Below are 25,527 nucleotides of genomic sequence, written 5' to 3'. Positions count from 1 at the left end.
TTAGGATTTACAAATTAAAATCAAAACACCTTACTAAAGTTGTACATTTAATTTGTATGTAAGAATGTATAAAAAAAACTGATTTATTTTTATTGTATTTATAAATTACAGATTTTTTTATTATTAATACATATTAAAGTACTATTATTATATGTTTAAGAAAATAGACAATTTCAATTAGAAAAATAAAAAATGCTTCAGTATTTCAGTTTTTGAGTTAAAAAAAAATAGTTTGATAAATGTGATCTTGACAGTTGAAAATTGTTTTGGGTTTAAAACTATGTATATTCCAAAAACTGTTCACACTTGATTGCATGCTTGTAAAAAAAATGAAGTCAGAATTTTCTGAATCATATTTTGATAAATTTTATTTAGTTCTGAAATACGCTAGAATGAATCAAACTCCCTTTTGTCAAGTGATATCATTCAGAAATAAATTTTTTTATAAATCTGTTCGTTTTATCATGGCCAGTATTAACTTAACATCTCAGTTTTACAGACCATACTATTCAGTGTTTAAAGTGTTCAAAAATATAAAGGAAGGCCAGTTCAAAAAAGAGAGAATTTGACAGTAGTGCAGAGTAACTAGATTGTTCATTTTTCAGGTACTTGAAAAGTCTTGCTCTTAACTGAAAAACTCTTTTCAAGACTTTACCCTTTGAAAGCTGCTTTACTTCTTTTGGGTAACTGGATTTTCGTAGAATCAATCCACATTTTCACAAATTTCATTGAAAATATGAGTTCGCATCATTCCTTTTTTTTTTTGGTGAAATTAAAATAATCCGTTTCAGATAGCCATGATTTTGATGCAAAACCTACCTACTTTTCATGAAATTTACCTACTTTAATGGTAAATTTTAAAACAGTCTATTTTAGTTAGTAATGATTTTGATGCAAGAAACATCTTGTAATAAAATAGTACAGCCATATAGCAATTTGAACATTATCTCATATAATCTGACAGTGAACTCATCCTTATAATCCTATCATTACCTTGGTGTCTTCAGTATAGTAAAAATTTTTCTCTACTGCGTTGCATAAAACTGTTGAATTGCTTTTTATAGAGGCAATTTTAACTTTTAAAAAATTACCCAATTTGATTTTTTGTCTGGGTGTTTTTTGTATGTTTCATATTTTCTTGTGATAACACTTCTGGACAGACTACATGTGAGATTTATTGAAAATAATAGTAAAAGAAGTTACTGTTTGAAATATTCATCATTATACAATTTGTTATTTTTTTTTTAATCTTGTTACTGAGTAGAAGGTTGTAATATTTAAAAAATTTATTAATCTTTAACAAAATTCATAAAACTAGTTGTTGAATGATATATTTTACTCTTCTATCTGTATTTTTATACTTTTATGTAGTTCAGTTAATTCCAAAACATTCCAGTATCATCTAGCAGTTAGTAGAAATAGATTTTTGAATGTCAAAAGAAGTCAAAAAAAACGTTTGTATCAGAGAATTATAGTAAATATAATAAGGGAGTTACATAAGCATACTACCTGGTTTGGAATAATGAAGTTGTAAAAAAACAGAGAGACATCATTTTAGATAGGCTAATAGGCTAATTGTCTTGCAATTAGTAATAGGCATGCATGCAATTATTAGTGTGAATGGTACTACTTATTAAGAAGGATGAATTAGCTGAATATTTTTTTTTTTAAATTATCTTTTATGAAAATGTATGTGTAAACTGTACTAGTAGTAAAAGGTACCCCTGACTTGTAGTCTGATGGCTGTAGATTTAACTTATTGTTTAATAATTGTTCAAATGTTGATTGTTTTTTCAACACCAAATGAGTAGTACTATTCCTTTCAAAATCATTGAGCTTAATCTTTGCACCTAACCTTTCCAACATCATAACTACTTTGATTTTTCAAACTTTAATTTTTAAAATTACTTTTACTGTGTTTTCTTAACACACATCAGTATACAGAATTAATTTTTTTTTTACTAAAGAAACTTAATTCAAATTCTGATTTGAATTTGGCTTTAGTAACTTTTTTATTACTTCCTTGTATGAAGTAAAGGAATGTTGTGATTGCAAAAAAATTTGGTTTTAAGATTTCAACAGAAATATCCATATTGACCATCCCTAAATCCATTTTGACTAGTTTCAACATGACATTTGTTCGTATGTATCTCACATAACTCAAAAATGATTAATCATAGGATGTTGAAATTTTGGATTTAGGATGTTACTTATTTAGTTGTTCACTTCCCCTTTTGATTGCAATCGACTGGACCAGAAGAGTCCAAAAAAGCCCAAAATCCAAAAAAACTGAATTTTGGATTATTTCTTAAGTACAGTAATACGCTTTCATTGAGAACTTTTCAATGATATGTCATAAATGGTACTTATTTTCATTGGTTCTAGAGTTGTAGCCAAATGAAATCTTAAATAATGAAATATTTGGATTTTACAAGGGACGGCACATCGGTTCAATCTGATGTCATCTTCTTTTTTTACTTTCTTTTTAATTTAAATATATTGATTTATTAACCTCTGATTGTAGAAATGTTTTTACAATAAATAATAATTCAACAGTAGCAATAAAAAAAAAAAAAAAAATATGAAAAATATTAGAAGTTATTAATGAAATAAAATTTTATGTCTTTTCATTTAAAAAAAAATGTGTATATGCAATTAAACAGGTGTACAAGGAAGTCATGTGGTGTTATCGTATTTTTTTATTATTAATAAATAAATCAATTCCTAATGTAGTAGAAAATATGATTTTGAATTACTAATTGTGCGATTACAAATTCTTAATACTAAATATTACAGTAAAATGAATTATAAAAAATTAAGCCAAATTAAAAAAAAATTAAAAGCCAATTAAAAGTAAAATCTGAAATCAGTAATTGCAAACCTTTCTGTATTCTCTCATTACATTCTATAATTTTTGAAAATAATATATTTGTTGTCTTAATGTATCTTAAATAAGTGTAATGAGTTGAAAAATCCTATCAAAGGAGTAGAATGGTTTCAAATTTTTGAAGAATGGAAAATCTGAAGACTGTATTGGTCTTGTTTACAGAAAAAATTTTTAATGTGTGTACACTGGAAAAAGAATATTTTCTGTATATTTTGATATTAATAAACTGTTTACTTTTGCATTCTAATGTTAAGATAGAAATTAAGAGCGATTAAATTGCAGATAATACATGTAAGTTATTTAATTGTTATTTAAGTAACAGGAAACATTGTGTTGAAATTAAGATTAAAAATAAAATCTGGTTACAGATTTTAGCTTTGTTAAAGTGGAATTATACAATCCACTTAGTTCAATTTTCTACTTAATTTGATTTATATAGATAAAGGGGGGATTTATTTAATACCAGGCAGTACTATTATGTATACATCTGTTATATAAAAGGTTTTACCCATTCATTGTAGTGCAAGATAATTTTACTTAGCCCACATCTGTCTGATTAGAGGTGAATTAATATTTAATAAGGAAAAGACATGTTTAATTGAATTTTCAGAATAAATTCACATAACACAGATCAACAGTACTCTAAATGAAAATGTTATACATAATTTTTTTAAGAGTTGTCACTAGCAAATTAATATTTATCGTGGAAATGACTTGTAAAATATCATCTGCATATATGCTTTAAGAAAATTAAGAGATTGAACGACAAAAAAAATTAAGTATGTCAGTTTATCATGGTTTTATTGTGTTATGAAGTAAATATTAATTTATCTTAAAAGGTCTATTACTTCCTTATGCTATAATAGGAAAACATTCTTTAAATTGTAAAAGTTATTAGATCTGTATTCTTCTTGGACTTATATAAGCAAGATTTATATCATTAGGTCTAGCAATAGTTCCAAAGTTTATATATAGCAAGGAGATTAAAAAGTAAGAATTTTGTAGGTAAATTTTATACCCACTTATATCTTAATGTAATTTTCCATCATTATAATTCATTTGTTCCAGTACTCTTTAAGCTTCTTGATGTCAGAAGAAAAGTCATTTAGTAGACATATTGACCTGTTCATATATATTGTCAATATTTTTTTATTCAAATCTTATGTACCCCAAAATGTTCTTTAATGGTTAAATTGATGATAGCCCGACAACAGTAAATCTAAGTTGGAAGGGAGGTCTGAACATTCTACTTGAGCTGTTGTAGTTTCCATAGTTATCAAGTGGTAATCTGAGGATGAAGATTGTTCTGGAGGAGACACAGAAAACAGATGATTTTCAGGCTTCTTTTTGTTTTTTCAAATTGCAGAATAGTACTGTGCAGTTGTAGTTCCTTTTTTAAGAAAGTCAAGATAAATTATTTCCTGCAATACCTAAAAGAAAATGTTATTATTTTTTCATTTGAAAATTTGTTATTTCCATGGTAGAGGTGAGCTTGCATATTAGGACTGCATACTTACTCATTTTCACTAGCTTGAGATAGTGCACCTATGTTTCATTTGACTTATTCTTTTGAAAACTTAAATCTTTCACCTTTTCATGTTGCTGCAGAGTTGTGTGATTACAACCAATCTTGTTTTCTTTGGATTCAGGCTGCAAATGGGCAGGTGCAAATTCACCTTCAATCACTTTGCTAAATTTGAGGTCTGTTACTATTCACTATCACTATCACTACCACCATGTAAGTTTTTCAGAGATTTCCCTTGCTGATTTTCTCAAATAAGGTTTTCTGTTCAGTCTGTTTTTTATTGTCTTTGATTCTTGGGCGGTGAGCTTGTAATTCATTTTCACTTCTTTCCTGATGATCACAAAATGACTAACATCATTCCTATATTCCGGACTTTCTTCTCAAACTTATGTTTTAGTGTTATATGAATCATATGTAATGATTCCTACATTACAAAATGATTCCTACAAAATTTAGTACATTTCTGTACATTACTATTATTCGTTCAGATATAATGATTAAAACTTATGAAGAGAAGAAAAAGAGTAGTCAACACTATTGATGTCAAGTTCTTATATACAAGTGTTTGTTCTATGACTCGTGTTTACCTTGCATTCATTATAAGAGCAAAGCATGAAAATCCCTGTTTTTATTTGAATCCCTCTTGTACATAAAATTGTTATCTATTTAAATTCATTCACCTTAAGAAAGAATGAAGGTATATTTATAAAATGAAGTTATATTTGATGAAAAATACAAGCAACCAAGATCAATATCCATATTAAAAGTTTAAAATTATTTCCAAACACAATATCACATGCTAAGGTGTAATTAAAACAAAACTCTCTAGAATTTTGTATAGTAAAACACTATAGAAATCAAAGATCATTAAATATATTTTTGATTGATAAAAAATTCTATATAATTGATAAATTCCTACATCATAAAATCAGGTTGCTCATATTTAATTATTAAAATATTATACTTAGTATGTGGTGATGGTAGCATTAGTAAAAGTTATACTTTGATAATAGTATTGCATATTAATTCTAAGTTTTTAAGAATTTGTATTCTTGTCCTTATGATTTCTTTTATTAAAAAAAGAATCTTTTAAAAATTCCCGTCAAAAAATACTAATTATTGACTCATTTAATTAGTTTTAATGACTTAGAAATATTTATTCACTGAACTGATTGTTCTCTTAAACCATAAATTTTTTTTTCTAGATTCTAGAAGTAGGTTATACTTACTTAAAAATATTAATTTAAGTTCAGAAGATTCTTGTACTTAATTTACTAACTACTATGATAATTTCCTTAAGGAAAGAGGTAGTTGTCCCTTCCATTTGAGAATGCTGTGTTGGGAAATTTAGATTAAAAAAAAATTATAAATTGGACAGTTTGACAAAAATATAAAAGCAAGATTAACTAAACTGTGGATGGGATAGGAGAAATGTGAATGAAAGACACAGAGTGAAATGGTAGTGTATAATTCCTACTGATTTAGATTACTGCATTAGGAAGGAAAATATATAATTGTATTTGAAATTAAAAGTTTTTTATTACATATTAATAAAAATTAAGTAATTTGTTAGAGGAGAAGAAATAAAAACTTGCCTGGATACAACTTGATAAGAGCTAGATTCTGGTATTTACAAGCAAGGAGGTTTTGGGCCACAACTTTGATTTTTAGACTATGATAAGAAATAATTTTGGATATAGTAGAGATTCTTAGTTTGATTTTCAGTAGGATTAATTAGTTTGTCTTTATTTAAACATTTTTGCGGTTAATAAATGAGGAAAAAGATACTGGATAAAAAAGTTTATTGTATGAGCAGGACTGCTATTGTTTTTCACCATGTTCTAACAATCTCACCCAGTTTCCTTTTTTATCAGACTTATGTATAAGATAGTACTGTATATTCAGGAACTTTGATATAAAATTAGTTAGAATTTGCCTAACTATAAAAATGTTAAACTAAAAATGCTTAAACAAATATAAGTGCTGAAAATAAATGATACATAATTCTTATTACACTTTATAAATAATAAATTATCAAAAGGTAATGTCAGGGATTTTGAGTTTCTTAACCTTAAAGAATGTATTATTAGTAATCAGGTTTATCATGTATTCTTTACAGAATCCATGTAGATGTTAAGTAGTTTCAATCTGTTTAACTTATTTTAGACATTAACTGATTTTTGTTTTAATATTGAAAGAAAATGCTAATAGCAAAAATATTTTCTTTTTACAGAGGTACATACTATTCCTGCTAAAATGTTTCGACGTGTATTAACCATAGTTCAGTCGCATTGTAAATTGGGTTTAACTGCAACTTTGTTACGAGAAGATGACAAAATTGTAGATCTTAATTTCCTGATCGGTCCAAAATTATATGAAGCTAATTGGTTAGAATTACAAAAGAGAGGTTATATTGCACGTGTTCAGTGTGCTGAAGTTTGGTGTCCAATGACACCAGAATTCTATCGTGAATATCTTGTTTGCAGAACAAGTAAAAAATTGGTGAGTATTTTTCTTTCTTAATTTTAAAATACTTTATGATAATTCTTTCTGTACAGAAACTTCACTTTTATTTGATTATTTATCCATTCTACAACTAAATATTACTTGTAAATAACTAAACAATATACAAAGTATATTTTAAAAAAGTGTTGATTGAATTGTTCCATTGCAGCACTGTGGCTAATGTTTGTACTGATTTTCCACTATTAGAAAGCTAAAGATGCCATACGTGAGAAAGTATTTGTTGGTATGTATATGTGTGTGCTTATGTATGCATTCTGTATTTAAAAGTGTTGGAACAGTGTGCCAACTGTGAAAAACAGCTTTATTTATACCGTGTTTTGAATCCAAAGATTACGATACGTATAGATCTAGATGTTCAGTGAAAATGCCGTTCGTGAGGAGGATAGGAGGTGAATTGTAGTTTGATAAAGTGCATGATAACTTGCTGGTGGCTGTTTGTGGTCATTAATGATTTGATGCATGTAGTGGACTTTGCAAGTAATAATAATTGTGATTCTTACAGCTCTTTACTTCTTTTCATAAAAGTTTACATAATTTCTCTGTGAGATTGTCCCAATACATCTAGGTTATTCGAACTGTCAACCAGTGTTAATCACTGAATGCTGAAGGCATCTTTTGAGGGAAAATAAAGTGAGCTGGCAATGTTTTGATCTTTCTCATGTGGCTAGAGGACACAAGACGGTGGTTTCTTGAAGAAGTTGTCTTTGGAGACAGGATGTGATCTAACATTGTAGCACCATTATATTTTGAAATGAAGGGGTTCAAATTAAAAGAGGCACTGTCAGTTACTTTAATTTTTAAGTAATAGTTTATTTGTAAACACTTAACATAATAATTTACAGGTGTTGAAAATGATATCCATCCACTTTTAAACAGTTATCAACATGTTTGACTATGTTGGCTACTCTTGTTAGCAGTACCCTGTCTATTTACTGTTTGTCTTCAATTTTTTGCAGGGTGTGTGGATTGCTGCTGTAAACAATTTCTCTTAAGTAACCCCATAGAAAGAAGTCTGAACTAGTCAGATCAGGAAATCTCGGTGGCCACAATTATTTAGAAATGATTCTTCCACCAAAAAAAAGCTGTGCGTCTCCATAGTAGAGCGAGTTATATGGCAAATGGCACTGTCCTGTTGCAACAAGCAGTAGTCATGCTTATCCTCTTGCAGTAAGGTTATGAGCTTGGATAATTTCTTGCTAACGGCAGCATCCATAGTTTTGCACAAAACAAGGGTACTATTATTCCTTGCCTTGAAACTGCACACCATAATGCCTTTTTTTTGTGGGTGTAGGTGAGATTCAAAGAAAATGTGTGGGTTTTCAGTACTCCAATTCTGGTAGTTCTGACCCATCAAGCTGAAACCAAACTTTGTCTTTGAAAAACACTTGATCGAAAATGCCAATGCTGCCTCTAATGAAGTTCTTGAAGCATTGACATTTGTGAACCTTTTAGGATAATCAGCATTAGTTAGCCGATAGAAAACCTGCATTCAATACAGATAATACTTCAGCATTCTCCTTATGCAGTATGGGCTGATCTTAGTAAAATGTTCTTTTTCCAGCTTAGTCTTTGCAAAGATCTATGAGTACTTATAGCTGCTGCTTTAATGTCCTGTATGACCTGCATTCTCATAATAGGAAAACAAAATGTTCAGGCTATTTCAGCCTATAACTTCATTTGCACAGTTTTTGGGACAGAAAAGATTTCTAGTTGAATTTGTGCTTCAAGGTACAAATATAAACGTAGCTTCCTATTGTGAGATTAACACTGTGACACGTGATCCATATTGAAAAGTGTTAGTGCTTTCTTGTAAAGTTGTATTGCTTCTTTAAAATCCTAAGCTTAATACTGCTTTTCAAATTCTATTCTTCAAATCTTATCTGAATGGGATGCCTTCAAATGTTCTTTTTCTTAAAAGAAATGGAACGTAATTCAACCTACATTTAGCTGTTAGAATAATTTTCATGTGTTTCTGCATCTGAAAATGTTTATTTCTGATGAACATTTCAATAATGATACTTATGTCAAAAAAGGAGTATTAACAGCCTGCTTCATTTTACAACTTAGGAATGGAATAAGAATGTGTCCTTAGATGTCCCCAAATCGTGATGGCGAATTGTATTTCTCTCTATCCAATCTCCTTTTTCAGTTGTGGAGGTTGAAGTTGTACCTCCTGACATCAATGGTACTGGCTCAGTTGGTGACGAATTTTGCATTTTGGAATGCAGTCTCTTTAACACTTCTCGGATATGGAGCATCCTAAAACAAATAAAACTAATAATCAATGAAGTATTATTTTTCATGTTATACAGTGACGTAAGTTTTTGTACTCTCGGCCACCATGAAACGGTAAAATAAAATAAAATAATTTGAATCAAGTACATAAAAAATATTTGATAATATGATAATGTGTAATTAGAAATGAGCTATAAAAAATTTAACTGAAGGGGATTTTTTTTGAGATTTAAGTGGTTTATTGCGTTTCAATTTTCTAAATTTTATATATACAGTGAAACCTCTTCTAAACAGACCTTGAACAAGACTGAAACCTTCCCATTTTGGAAAATAATATTGTTCCCATTTAAAAAGTGGAAAAATCAATGTAAATCATCCTGTATAATTTAGAACCTCCACAATGTGGAAACTAAAAGTTAGGCACCCTGTGTAACAAGGAAAGTATATTGTAAAACTATGGATATTAAGAAAGGAAAATTAATTATTTATCAGAATTTTTAGAAGGTGATTAAAAATGATAGTAACCTATAAGGAAGCTGTGACAGATGTATGTGAATTGGCGATTGAACACGTGAGCAGAGAACAGCTATAGTGACACCATACACATTCTACAAAAATAATGTCACTGTTTACTTACTGTATGACAATTTTTCTATGCTTCTTTTCTGTCAGTACTGCAGTCGGGTTTACTTGGTTGTAAACTATTCATGTATGTCAAGTTACCCAACGCTCATGTTAAATTTTTACTATGTAACAATTAATGTGTTTGTGGTTTATTGTATTCTTGTGTATTGCGTCTGTATCTTATTGTGTATACATATCAGTTTATCATAATTTTATGATTTGTTTTTGTTTTAAAATTCACCAAAATATCTTGTAGTAATACTGCTTTAACACTAAATGAAAAATTTAAAGTTATTGAACTAAATAACGAAGATAAATTGACTGTACATCAGTTAATGGATAAACTTAAGTGTGGAAAAACTCTGGATTACAGTACTTTAAAAAATGGGGAAAATTATGGACGAATGGGTTTCTGCACCAGTTTTTTTAAGCGCTAAGCAAACTTTTATGCAGGTTCTTTGCTCTTTAAAATCTGCCATTTAGAATTTCACTGAAGCAGTAAAACACAACATTACACAACCGCAGGAAAGTCAACAATGCAGCCTCTCACCATCACAGCTGTTGGAATACCGATTCACAAAGAGTAGGTTAGCCACATGTAGCGGTAGCAAGTTGTACCAGCAATGGTTTACGCGCAAAATTCAAATTCCCCGAACTTTTGAAACTTTTGTTTTAAAACTGTAGCGGTCTATGCGCTAAGGAAACCTTATGAAATGACTAAGCGAGTGCCAACCTTGTAAAAATGACTGCATGTGAATGAAAAAAATAATATGTGCACATAAAAAAGGGACAATGATGGTAGTCCACAGTCACCCGGTGAAGCCAGTGTAGATGACGGCCGTAGTCCACAGCTCATAATGTGTTCTAATATCTATATACAGACATATCATACGACGTCTCATTTTTGAGTAACTGTTAACCTGTTTTGAATTAAATCTGGAATAAACCTGTAAACCTGTTTTTGTTTACCTGGAATTGTTTGCACCTGTTTTTACTGGGAGTTCCCACCGCATTCTATGAGCCTTTAAAGACTCTGTTATGTTTCTTTAAAGTTTAGTTTGAATTCTGTCTTGCGTACAGTCAAGTGTCTTTAAATGATTTTGTTATATTTTTATATAAAGTGGTAAGTTCTAGTCGTCGATGTTGTAAAAACCCAACGGATAAGTTTTGTTATATTTGCGGAAGATTTACTTTAATGTCAAAGACTAGATCTATATCTCAGGAAATAAAAAAAAAACTACTTTTTATATTTTAAGTGCCAAATTGTAGTTGAAGATAAATGTGCTCCTCATGTTTGCTGTACGAGTTGTCACGTAAATCTAGTGCAGTGAATGCATGTTTCTGCCATTTGCTGTTCCTATGGTGCGGAGAGAACCTTCTGACCGTATAAGTGATTACTACTTCTGCATTACTAAAATAGTGGGGTATTCCAAAAAGCAAAATGGCAAAGTTGAGCATCCAAATTTTTCTTCAACACTAAGGCCCATTCCTTACAGCCAGGAATTACCAGTACCAATTACACTTTTAAATTTAGAAGTTATGTTTCCTGATGATTCTTATTCTTAATCGGCTTGTGATTCAAAACTTCCTAAGATCACTAGTTGCGGCCTGCGTTTTTACAACCATCAGCGGGCCTCATTTAATAACTCAAAATAAATGATTTGGTAAGTAATTTTGGCGTGTCAAAACGAAATGCTGAACTTCTTGGTACCAGACTTCTTCAACACTGGAACCTGTTAGATAAAAATGTAAGCGTTTCACTTTATCAAAAAATGAATATAACATTTCCAAGTCTTTATAAAGTGAAGGTATGCTATGCGTCTCTTATGATATTGATTTAATGAATGAGCTTAATATGGAACATATACCTTCAAAGTGGCATATTTTCATAGATTTAACTAAATGCGGCTTAAAAACAGTTTTGCTTCATAATATAAATGAAAAATCATCTATTCTTTTTACTCATTCAGTGACAATGAAAGAAAACTATGATAACTTGGCTACTATACTAAATAAAGTTGCATATGAATAGTATCAGTAGTATATTTGTGTAGATTTAAAAGTGATATGTATTTTGCTAGGGGGTTTTACAGATCATTGTTGTTTTTTTTTATGCCTATGGGATAGTCAGGCAACACAAGAACATTTCATGGCCTCATAGAACTTCTTTTAAATCGGGTACTTCGAATATAAACTATGCTCCCATAATTAATCCAAAAAAAGGCATTTGTCTCCATATTAAGCTTGATCTAATGAAAAACTTTGTAAAAGCTATGAACAAAGAAGGTAATGAGTTCAAGTACTTAAAAGAACTCGTTTCCTAGTTAAGCGATGCAAAAATAAAAGAAGGCATCTTTATTGAACCTCAAAAAAGGAAACTTTTAAGTGATCCCTTTTTAAAGAAAAATTAAATTACAAAGAATTAGCAACTTAGAACTATTTTATAAGTATAGTAGATGGATTTTTGAGTAATAAGAAAGATGAAAATTATGAAACCCTCGTAGATGAACTCATAAAAGTCTATGAAATACTATGATTTCGAATGTCCTAATGCATTCTACTTTTCTGCACCCTTTCTGGAAAATTTTGGGTACAGTAAGTGATGAACAGACAGATTTCACCAGGCCGATGTAAACACAATGCCAGAGATGCTGGTACGACACATCTACGATGGGCGACTGCTGCTGTTTTTTAAAAAGAGAAGATTTTACTGAACATCAGGTAAAAAAGTGAAATATTTTGTTACTCTATGGTACCCTTTTGTAACATTTTATATATTTAATTACATTTGGTCCTTAATAAAACATCTTTAATTAGATTTAACGTGTTTTAGGTGTAAATATATTTTTTATTCAATATTCGTTACATCCCAAAAACATGTCTTTTGTTTTTAGTCAAACCCCCAATCTCTGTAACAAAAAAAGTGTATATATTTTCCCAATATTTTCAAATATAGGGCCTCAAAATACAGCTATTTTCATCAGCGTTCTTAAAAAAAGTTTAAATTTGTTGACCGTTGTCGGTTCATTGAATTTTTTCATTCGGCGAATATTACTGAACCGATTTCAATGAACCATTTTTCTTTCTTTTTGTTTTTTATAGGAAAACTTATAGGCAACAAAAAACCCACAAGCTGAACTTTAAGCAGGATCTAGAGCTGCAGACACTGAAGATCAAACAAATGAGCGTTGAAGGGATCTAGTTACTTGTCAAGTACACCTGTGTAGTTGTTAGTAAGTAATAAAAATTATAATAATCTGAATTTTTTTTTTTACTTCCAGTTGCTGTACGTTATGAACCCAAATAAATTTAGAGCTACTCACTTCCTTATTCGTTATCATGAACGCAGAGGTGATAAAACTATTGTATTTTCTGATAATGTATTTGCATTAAAACATTATGCTCTAAAGATGGGTAAACCGTTCATTTATGGACCTACATCACAGGTAATATTTGCAGAAAAAATTTATTTTTCATTTATTCTTAATGAAAATATTTAGTTTCCAGACCTACAGATATGTCTTAGTATTAATGAAATTTTCTGTTTTTTTTTTTTTTTTATTATTTTTTAATTTAATAGAGTCCTTGTTAATTTGCCGTCAAACACAGAAGGTGTGTTGAAGTGTGTATTAGTGCCTTTAAATTTCACTAAAAATATGATGAATTAATAATTGAATAAATCGTAAAAAAATATTAACAGAAATAATTAAAATTAATTTAAGGTAATTTAATAAAGAAACAAATAAAAAAATTAATATTAGTGGATAATTTTCAAGCAAGATTAAATTTAATCGCTGAATGTTCTATTAGGAAGTAATTCAAAAGCGATACTGCAATAAAGAAGAAAAAACATCAATAATAGTTTTTAAATTTATATGAATGAATAGGACACTTGTGTCCTATTTAAAGTACTGCTTACATTGTAATTTAAAGAAAGAATTGTTGATTTAACTTTAAAAAATAATTTCTCTGATGATATATGATCTTAGAGCATTCCGCTGTTTAAAAGCATGGATTTCTTTATTTGTGCATAGTAAAAATTTATTTACTCTTAATTTAGTAAAAATTGACAGATGAAAGCAAAACAGTTTACAAGTATATTTTTTGTTAATTTTTATTTACTTAGTCGAATTCTCTTTTATCCAGTGGGTATCAAGGAAGAAAGAGCTCTTCACTTCCATTTGTCAGCTATTTTATGTTATTAAAATTTCTACCTCTTGCCTGAACCCATTGTATGCATGCAGCCTATCTCTCAATGAATTTCTGTTCTTCCTATGGATCTCCATCGAGTCCTGGCCTCCCACACCTGCTTAAGCAATCTATTTTCATCCATTCTTATTAAATGTCCCAGACACCTAAGTTATGATTCCATATTCTTGACCTTCAGCACATTCCTTTTAAATATTTCTGTAGTCTGTCCCTTCTTGTGTTTTCTAGGATCCTTTGTAAGCCTCATTTCCTACACTTGCATCCGCTTTTGTGCTTCTCAGCCAAAATCTGTGACTCACAACCAAATGTAAGAGTTGTTAGAAAATTTGATTTATAGATTGTCACCTTTGTATCATGTTTGATTTCCTTCTGAAAAATAAAACTTTAGTTCAAAGCATAATAAAGCCTGCCAGCAAACACAATTTTAGATTCATTAATAGGCTTTAATCTCCAATTTCTACAAAATATTGCTTTGTTCTTTGCCTAAAACTTTTCATTACATCATCTAAAAATTTGACAAACAGGAAAGGCGATAAATATCCCCCTGTCAAACTTGCGCTATAGTAATAAATTCCTCTGATAATGCATTTGCTCTTGCATAATTCCTGCAGTTTGTATAAAGACTCTGCACAGCTTGCATAACATTTTCATCAATACCTCATACTCTTAGTACTCAATAGAGTTTGCCTTGTTTCGTAGATATCTTCTGCCACCTTTGAAACTAATTATTTGTACCACAGTAATTTCTTCTTTTTTATCTGTGCTTTAAGTTCACTAAACTGCTCTCTTCTCTGGTGTTTCCATTTTAGCTCTTTCATAGGCTTTTCCGTAGCTATTGATATACAAATTTAAAATTCTGCCCATGTGTCCAGTGATTTTAAGTTTTAAAACCTGACTGCATCTATTTCCTTCCCTGAAAAGGTGCTGAACCTCCAGGTTCCTCAGTTTATAGTTTTTTATTTTGTATGTAGCTTTTCTCTCAGTTTTCTTATCTTTATGAAAAGGTTTACATTATTCATACATCTTTATGAATTGCTGATCATTACCAAGAGATGGTGATCATTATCAATGTTTGGGCCTCTCTTCACTCTCATAACCTGGACCTCTGCATAAGCTCCCTTTCTGCAATTATGTAATCAATAATAAATTTTCATTCCTAGATGACGCCACTTGAGTAAAATGATGGATGCAGAAATGTAGTGTTTGTGGTGGCAAAGTCATTAGCAATCAAAATCTCAGTAGTTTTTAACCACTTTCATTTAACTCGCTCTCCATTTGGTCAAATTACATTTTCCCATTCCATTACCCACAAGAGCTTTTAAATTACCCAATATCATTACTTCTCCCTTCACCTCATCAACAGTTTTCTGGAAAGTCATAGAAGGTATCCTTGTTATTAACCCTTTTATCTTCATATGGATCATATATAGCTATTATAGATACAAGTCTTTCTGCAGCCATTACATCCACAACCATGATATGCTCATTTAGAAACTTCCATCCTTTATATTCTCTTTTTCCTTATGAATATAATATATTCCACTCCAGCTCCAGCTCTCTGCGACAACTCCACTCCACAATAGATCAGTGTATATCTATCTCACAACCTTGACCTTTCTTTGTTGTTTTTGTCAGAGCTAAGTATTTAAACTTGGTAAGTTTCGGTTCATCTATCAGTTCCCGTTTCTTACCAAAAAATCTTTTATTTTGATTCATTTCCATATTTACACTTGAATTTCAGTCAAGTTTGCTCTTTATTTTTGCTTTTGATAATTATAGTTTCAGCTGTGTAGGCTATCAGTCTACAGCATCTGATCATGATGGAGGGACTGCCTCCTTTAGGCAGTCATGCTAACCATAATAGTAAAACATTGCTTCAGCAGTCAGATCTGTGACTTCACTTACTTCCTGAGGTGAGAATTGACCTCCGTCAGGTTGCAGTGCTACAGTGAGGAAGGACTCCTCAGTTCCCAACATATATTCACCGCTTGCTGATTCACCTTCGTGTTGAGGTTGTATACCCAAACCTTCTAGTGAGTTCTCAGCTTAACAAGGGCATCATGTATAGGTCATTTTTGGAGTTGGAGTGACGAGTATATGAGAATGCTCTCGTCTGAATTTTTATATTGCACATCACTCCCGTTTGACAGAACTGAAGCTTTCTCCAGGTAAGCTCCTGGAGCCCTATTAATTTTTACTTGTCTGTATTATTTATAATGAGACATGAAATTATTTTAATTGTGTTTACCTTTTATTTTATGTAGACTGAAAGAATACAAATTTTGCAAAACTTTAAATTCAATCCAAAAGTTAACACAATATTTGTAAGTAAAGTTGCTGATACTTCATTTGATTTACCTGAAGCAAATGTTCTAATTCAAATTTCTTCTAATGGTGGATCTAGAAGACAAGAAGCACAGCGATTGGGTCGTATTCTTCGAGCTAAGAAAGGTTTGTTTTTTATATATATGTAGAGTTAAACCCATAACTTACTGCATAGAATCCTACGTAGTAAATGTTATATATAAAATGTTTATTTCTGAAAGAAAAACATGTAGCTTTACCATAACATTTATGTAAAAATAGGTCATTAATAAATATTATAAATAGAATAGGTCCAAGAACCGTATCCATTAAAAATATTCACAATTTCATTCTCATCAGAATCAACATTACCATTTACAAATTTTATTTTTAATAGTAGACATACCAGTATAGGGGTTTATAATCTTTCACTGATTCTTAGTAGGTAATTCATATTTTTAAAATATTAAATTTTATCTGCCATAATCCACACATCTATTTTTTTTTTAAATCTAATGTATTCAGTATAATTTTGTGGCTGTGAGAATTTTTACGCCATTTCTTATACAATCCATCTGAGAAATTGTAATGCACAGCCCAACTGTTGTCCATGGCATAAAGTAAAAAAACAGATTTTGATTAATTAATATACCGTAATAAAATATCTAAAAAGTTATTAAACTGAAAATCAACATCATTATCAAGAATTTTACTGCAGTCATGTTCACATAAATGACCTTAATTTATCATAATCCAGAACCTCTTTAAAATCCTTAACAAAATTATTTTGAGTTCTGCCCTTAGAAATAGTAATGGCAACAACCCTATGACCATTAAAATGTCAGAATAACAACACAAGAAATATTTTGTTTATATAAACTTGATTTAAAAAATGTGATAAACACAGGTTAGCTATCATTATCAGTAACTCTAGTATCCAAGCGATGATAATGTGAAAACATTTTTCGCCCCAAAAAAAAAAAAAAAATAGTATAAAAATTAATTAAGGAGCTGTACCCATTCATAGTGAGTACTTGTAGATATTGTTAATCATTATTATCCATTCTTTCATTAATATTTATGTTAATATTAACCATTAATAAGGTATCGCATGTTGGAATTGTAGGAAGAAGAAGGTGAAGGTCAAATTTCAAGTCTAATTTTTCTTATTCCAGCCATAAACAGTGATATAAACACTGCAGTTAATGTGATTTGTTTTTATTTTACAAATTTTTAATCCATCTCTCACATCATACTCAAAGTTACATAAACTAAACAGAGGCATTCTGCGAAATTCTCACATGTCTGCTTGTTATTATATATTCAAGAACACACAGAACCAAAAATATGATTTTGTAATAAAAAATTAAATAAACTTTCACAAAATACTATTTGTAACATGAAAATTATTAAAGAACAATAACTTCACATTACATGACCTCTTAAAAAATGGAGATTAAACAGTGTAACTACTAAATAGAAATAAACAAAAAATTGCATGTGTTTGCATGCTACTGTATATGTATTTTAACTAATTAATTTACATTGATGTGATAGGTTAACAATTAATATTTGAATGACATATAAAATTTTAATTGCATTGCATTGCAATAGATGAATGAAATGTGTATATGGATGTTGGGAGCATTTATAGAAAGAGAATAACGAGTGTCTTTATTAGAAAACAGGGGTACCAGAACACTTACCAATCATTCAGCAACATATCAGACCAGAAACTGTGAATATTTACAATCAACGCAGGACATCAGGAAATTGAAATTTACTGACCAATTATGTTCAGTGAACAGTGACTGTTGGTATGCAAATGATAGAAAGCCCATGGAGATCAGCTAAAATGGATTGCAGTACAAGCAGAGCACTTGCAGACTCATATCTTTCAAAGTTTATGTGAGACCAGTATAGTACTGATGGTAGACATAGCTGCATACTAGCCTCCACAATAAAGGTATATAGGTGGTAGTTAATTTGTTCTATTTATTCATTATGGAATAAATTAATGAATTGACAAGATCTATTAATATAAAAATACAGCTTAGTAAAATCCAGTATCTTTCATTTCTTGACATATGCTATATAGATCCTTATTTTGTATTATCTTAATAAAAATATCAATGGTAACTTTATAAAAATTGTGATTTTTATGTTTTAGAGCAATTTACACATACTGTGAAAATGCTAAAGAACATTGTGATGGACAATATGAATTTGATCAGAAAGATTATCGACCATCAAATTTTTGTCTTCAACATATTGGGTCTTCAACTAAAAGCTAACCTGAGCTTTTAGTTGCTAAAAGCTCAGGTTAGCTCAGTAAAAACATATCTCCTTACATTATTGTATTTTTCCCTTTAATTAATTTTTGCTATTCAATTGCATTTATTTACAATCTATTTAATTTAAGAATTTGTTGATACCATTAATAATGTCATGTCTCTTATCAGTTGACTATATACTATGATGTAATCACATTAATCAGAATCAGTTATTACAATCTCGTGTTTTATGTAAAATCTATCAAAATATAAACAACTGATTGTAAGATTGTTAAAGGTATATTTTTATTTATACCATCAAATTTTATCAAAAAACACTCTTCTTTTAGTAAAATTTTCAGTTATAAAATCAACTGAGTATTTAATTGAAGATAACGATACAAAAACACTTTCAAGATGAGAATGCTTTTTAGTTATAAAGCCCTTTTTAGGTATGTATTTGATGGTTGTAGATTAAAATATGCCATTGTTTGTGTATGTATTATAGGTAATAAATTTTTTCATTGCTTGTTTTTAGATTGTACCATGAAAGCTGTAATTAAAAAATGAAATTGTTTTTAATCAATAAGCATCTTTATAATGTTGGTCAGCTTAATTTTTAGATTAGGGCAAAAATTAATTTTTTAAAAAATGCAATGATTTTAAGAATCATTGCATACATTTTTTCTTTAAGTGTGTGCTGGACTTTGATTTAAGGTGAAATGGTGATAGGTGAATAGCATTGTTATTTCAGAGGAGGAGGATCTATGTGGATGTGCCTAACAGTTCTATGTTGCTACTTGACAATGGTTCAAGTCCAGTTAAAGGTAGTTAAATTTATATAGTTTTTAATAATATAGCATTAAAGTCACAACACCGTATTGTTACGATGATGTAGCTACATCAATTCAATTGGTAGTTTTTTCATGTGCTTGTTTTGGTTTAGTGTGTTAAAAAATTTATCTATATGAAAAGATAAGTATTCCTTCCTTGTTATGCTTCTATGGAATTTTTTTGTAGTTATATGTGTTTATCTCCTATTATCAATTTTTTTAAATTTAACATTGAAAATTTTATTAAGGAAAATATTTAAAATAGAATTGTCTTTCTGTTACTTTTTCCACTTCTAACTGAACAGCTTTGTGCTGGAAAATAATTCAGTAACTAATCAATTTAGTGTCACTGCCTTTCAGCTGTTTGTTGATGCTTTGGGCAGCTCTTTCAAAGTGTAGGTTGTACTTTCAAATCTTAGTTAGGTACATTCTGCATAGTGCCTGCAGAGTCCACACCACAAGTTTGTGGTTCCTGGCTAGGTCCGATTCTCTTGTTTGGTTAACTTCAGTAGAATAACAGTACAACAATAGAATAACAGTTCAGTAGAATAACTCACTGTTATTCTACTGCAGTTAACCAAACTCACAGCAACTAACTAATTGCTGCACTAGAGTACACAACACATGATGTGCAGGTTGCCCTGGCAGTTTTTGTACTAAATATGGGAGAGTTGAATCCCATTGATTGGACAAGTGTGTGCTGGACTTTGATTTAAGGTGAAATGGTGATGGGTGAATAGCATTGTTATTTCAGAGGAGGAGGATCTATGTGGATTTGCCTAACAGTTCTATGTTGCTGCTTGACCATGGTTCAAGTCCAGTTAAAAGTAGTTAAGTTTATGTAGTTTTTAATAATGTAGCATTAAAGTCACAACACCGTATTGTTATTGATTTAGTTTCATTGAGCATCAGTTACCATTGGTGGTAAGTAGTCCCACCATTTGCTGCTACCAGTTTTAGTAGCAGTTTTTATAGCTTTATTTAAAAAAAAAAATTATCTGAGTTATTAAAATCAGGTTGGTGAAGAAATTGTGTGAATGGCATGTAATATCATTTTTCTGAACACAAAATTTAAATGTTAGGATATTTAAACAGCCAGGATAAAAATTATTTGTAATAATATTTGTTAGTATCTACTAGCCAGCAGTGTTATTCTACATTGCTCAACTTTGTATCACAAATCAAGAATTTCTTTATTTGCCTTATGACACATACTGATTTCTGTTTATTTTAAAGTTTTCAGACTGAAGCTGAAGGAGGATTAGCACCTTGGTTAAAATATCTAACTGCAGCACTATATGCTTTAAGTGAAGCACAAACTGAACATGATTTCCGATGGCCTCCTGAAGACACTGATAAATTATATATGAGCATTGGGGGTGAAGGAATCATTGAAGTTGCTCATCCAACAAACATAGATGCAAAAATGAGGTAAATTTATTTTTTCTCCTATTTTTAAGTTTTGTATTCTTGCTTTTATTTTATCAATGTATAATTTTTTCATGCATTTTTTCCCTCTGTTAATATATATCATTGAAATTAAATTTATATTGATACTTATAATAAAACAAACTGTTGTAGCTTGGCCGGCCTATTAATTCTTATTTTTAACCTTATAAATATTATGGTAATCTATTAAGATTATTTTCCTCATTGGGGATATCCCATACATTTCTACCTGCCATGTTTTAAACTACTGTCACCTGTATTTATCTTGCCTTGTAATCATCCATAAGTGAACCATGTGGTAGAAGAGAAATTTAGAAACTCATGAGTACTGTCTGTTAACACTACATCAGTACTTACTTATCCCATGTAAACATTAGATAATAAATCTACGTTCTGCTACTAATGTCCCGACTGTTCTTTCATTTCTCAGAAACTCAGGTGTCAGCTTACAAAGTTTATTTTATGCCACCCTTTGCAGAGTGGCAGGAGGGAAGGTCCTTTAAACCCAGAATGACAGCTTCTTTATTAGCTTATTTGTATAACTGAAGTCACAACACCAGCAGAACTGAGTAGCAAGAATTTAAAAAATTTTAAATAAATAAATTCTCTTTTCAGCTTGACTGTTACAATACGTAGGATGGCAATTACAAAAAAAAAAATAAACAAATATTACAGTAACATATTTTCAGCACAAAGAACATTAGCAATGAATCTAAGTTAATCTAAGTTTAATTGCATATTTATTGTAATATAATAAATTCTATTTTTTTACTTTTACTACTGCTGCTTTTTGCATATCTAGTCATTGACTGTTTATTTCTCTTTACCAGGGCATCATTTACCTGGTTGGGCCCATACCCAGAGCTGGTTTCACCCCATTCTTTCATTTTGATAATTTCTTGTTGCTTACTTTTCTGTCTGTTTTTTACATCCAAGCATGTACTTATAATATTTGCAGTAAAAAAATTTTACTTTATTTTGTTACAGGTCAGAAGGTAGATCTTGAATACATGCTGGTATCATTGCTTCTGGTCGTGCAATTTGTCGCAGTGAACACTTACGACAAGCGTTTTCACAACAATGTTCAGCCCTCGCATGGGATTCAGAATTCGACTCTGTGGTAGAGTCGATTCAGGGTAATTGCAGAGATAGTTTTGCTCTTGTGAGAGGCATATTTGATTATAAGGATGGTACTCGTAAGTCACCTTGGCAACCATTTGCAGCACTTGCTGCAGCAGCTGTTGTTAAGATTATCGTATGCGCTATGGATCCACCATTGGATAAAAAATGTTCACCTAACTAACTGAGAAGTAACCTTTCACTTGAGTGAAAATGGTCTATGTTTTGTAAAAACTTTTGAACTTCTTGAGACAAAAAAAGCTTCATTACCTTGGGTTGCTGATTGCCACTCAGTAAATATTTTTGTGGAATATAATTTATTTATGTGATAAAATTTCTTTACTGTTCATGATTGCCTTATATGAGGAAAATTTTCCTTACAGATTTTCATGGAACCAAAAATAAAATATTTTTTTGAGCAGGAAATCTTTATTGGTTAACATTACTACATTTTTATAATTATGAGATTATTTAGAATTTTTTTGAAACTTTTATTCACTCAGTTAACAGAAAATTTAATTAATGTTAATTGTAGTCTTTAAATGCAATCCCATGAAGTTATGTTACAATTAATTAAGAAACTTAGTCATAGAAGAAACATTGAAAGCTAATAAAAAGTGATTATTAATAGGTAAAATATATAGTTATTTATTATCAAATTCTATATTCATTAAACTGTATAATTTATATACATTCAGTTATATAATTTATTATTTTATTTATAAATGTTTTATTAATACACAGTATATTTATTTATTATTATAAGCACTGGTTAAATATAAGAAGCCTTTTTTTTTCTAAAATTATCATATTACATAAAAATAATTTATATATTTCACTATTTTTTTTTTTTTAAGTAGTTCTATGTACCTACACATCAGTTACTCTTAGAATAACACAGTAGATATTTATTGCTGTATTGTAATTATGTTTTTAGTTACCAAAGTTACTTTTAGCATTTAGGATGTATTTATTGATAAAGTACTACTGTAATTTATGTAGTAATTGATAAAGATTAAGATTGCAGTACTAATCTTTTTTTTTTTGTTTTTACACTTTACTAGAAATCAGAATTTCTAGAATAACTTTGATAAAATTTAAAAATTGTGTACGTTTACCATTTACTTATATCAAAATTGTTATTTCAAAGGACCTTTTGCAGCTAATAAGCAGGACCTTGGCCACTAGTTATGCTTTTTGTGGTACCCTTGAAAACAGAATCCTCAGCAGTCCATAAGCATGAGGTAGTGTTAAGTATAGAATTAGTCACTTTTAGTGTCCATAGGTAGAGTTAGTTCACTGAGCTGCAATAAAGAATTGATTGCCGCTAGGTAGAAGCGTAGTAAATTTCTACTAGGTCCCAGCTTAATACCATCGATGTATGCAGGTTGTGGCTTTTTTAAAGGAAAAAGTAGTAAAGGATAAGGAAATATATGATTAGTCTACAGAGGGACTGTCTGTATCAAGGTAATTTATCAATTCACACAGGATCCCTACAGTGGAGATGGGTACTATTAAAAAAAATTAGGATTTGGATAATATAAAAAAAAAAAAAATAATAGGAAACCCCTTTAATATGTTGTTTTATCAAATTAAATGTATTTGCAAATTTTTTATTGTTGTAGTGTATTAAGAACAGTTTTTACATGCTATATGTAAAATTTACATGTTGTGTTAATGTCTGTGAGTGTGTGCTCTGTTATTATTTGAATGTATGTCCAGTTTTAACAGTATATCATAGTGTACATTGTAGTATTTAAAAAAATATAATTAATTTATTTTTGAGTGCATATGAAAGGGGTTTCCTTATTGTTTTAGATTATTAACTGCTACATGGAAGAGTCCATACTAATTAACTCCAAAAGTCCTTTTTCTAAAAGAAATTTCATTGTAATTGCAATGATATTTTAAATTGCAATTTATGAATTTAGAACTGAAAATACATTTATTATATTGAATCTGCATATCTCATTTCTATTATTTTTAAAATATAAATATTGGAAAACAAGTTTACAAGCTGTCTAAAAAGAGGAACTGTAATTATATTCTTCAATTTTTATCTAGATTTTTTTGTGATACAAATGGATTATTCCAAAACTACCTTCTAATTGGCTGGTTAAAAGTGTGTGTGTGTATTCTATATTACGTACATATTGGCCACTTCTTAGTTGTGACCCACATTTAGGCAATGTTTTTAGTTCATCTTGGTTTTTAGTTAATTAGTACCTGTTTTCTTTTTTCTTTTACCCTGTAAATGTTTTCAGTTTTCACTATATAAATTGTTGCTAAATATAAGTATAATGCTGTTATTTTTGTAATGCTCATTTAAAACATTTCATGTGTACTCGTCATCTAATCACCATTTCCTTTAAACAAAAAAAAATACTTGATAGATTAAACAAATTGGTGTGTAATATTTATGAAAAAGGGGAAGTTCCGTCAGACTTCAAAAAAAGTGTTATAATCATGATACCAAAGAAAGCAGGGGCAGATAAATGTGAAGAATACAGAACAATTAGTTTAACTAGTCATGCTGGAAAAATCTTAACTAGAATTCTATGCAGAAGAATTGAGAGGAGAGTGGAAGAAGTGTTAGGAGAAGACCAGTTTGGTTTCAGGAAAAGTATAGGGACAAGGGAAGCAATTTTAGGCCTCAGATTAATAGTGGAAGGAAGACTAAAGAAAAACAAACCAACATACTTGGCATTTATAGATCTAGAAAAGGCATTCGATAACGTAGACTGGAATAAAATGTTCAACATTTTAAAAAAATTAGGGTTCAAATACAGAGATCGAAGAACACTTGCTAAGATTTACTGGAACCAAACAGTAACAGTAAAAATTGAAGAACATAAGAAAGTAGTCGTAATAAGAAAGGGAGTCCGACAAGGATGTTCCCTATCCCCGTTGCTTTTTAACCTTTACATGGAATTAGCAGTTAATGATGTTAAAGAACAATTTAGATTCGGAGTAACAGTACAAGGTGAAAAGATAAAAGATGCTACGATTTGCTGATGATATAGTAATTCTAGCTGAGAGTAAAGAGGATTTAGAAGAAACAATGAATGGCATAGATGAAGTCCTACGCAAGAACTATTGCATGAAAATAAACAAGAACAAAATGAAAGTAATGAAATGTAGTAGAAATAACAAAGATGGACCACTGAATGTGAAAATAGGAGAAGAAAAGATTACGGAGGTAGAAGAATTTTGTTATTTGGGAAGTAGAATTACTAAAGATGGACGAAGCAGGAGCGATATAAAATGCCGAATAGCACAAGCGAAACAAGCCTTCAGTCAGAAATATAATTTGTTTACATCAAAAATTAATTTAAAGATCAGGAAAAGATTTTTGAAAGTATATGTTTGGAGTTCGCTTTATACGGAAGTGAAACTTGGACAATCGGAGTATCTGAGAAGAAAAGATTAGAAGCTTTTGAAATGTGGTGCTACAGGAGAATGTTAAAAATCAGATGGGTGGATAAAGTGACAAATGAAGAGGTATTGCGGCAAATAGATGAAGAAAGAAGCATTTGGAAAAAT

At 30.0% G+C, this 25,527-nt stretch overlaps 1 pseudogene; it reads left to right on the top strand.

Moving 5' to 3' along the window:
• Nucleotides 1-22,168, top strand: part of LOC142331979 (general transcription and DNA repair factor IIH helicase/translocase subunit XPB-like) — a 34,664-nt pseudogene extending 12,496 nt beyond the window's left edge.
• The last annotated feature ends 3,359 nt before the right edge of the window (nucleotides 22,169-25,527 follow it).

This window comes from Lycorma delicatula, chromosome 11 (assembly GCF_047948215.1).
Source record: "Lycorma delicatula isolate Av1 chromosome 11, ASM4794821v1, whole genome shotgun sequence".
In the NCBI taxonomy this organism is placed as follows: domain Eukaryota; kingdom Metazoa; phylum Arthropoda; class Insecta; order Hemiptera; family Fulgoridae; genus Lycorma; species Lycorma delicatula.
Note: the sequence above shows the minus strand (reverse complement) of the source record. Positions and strands in the feature narration are given on the sequence as shown.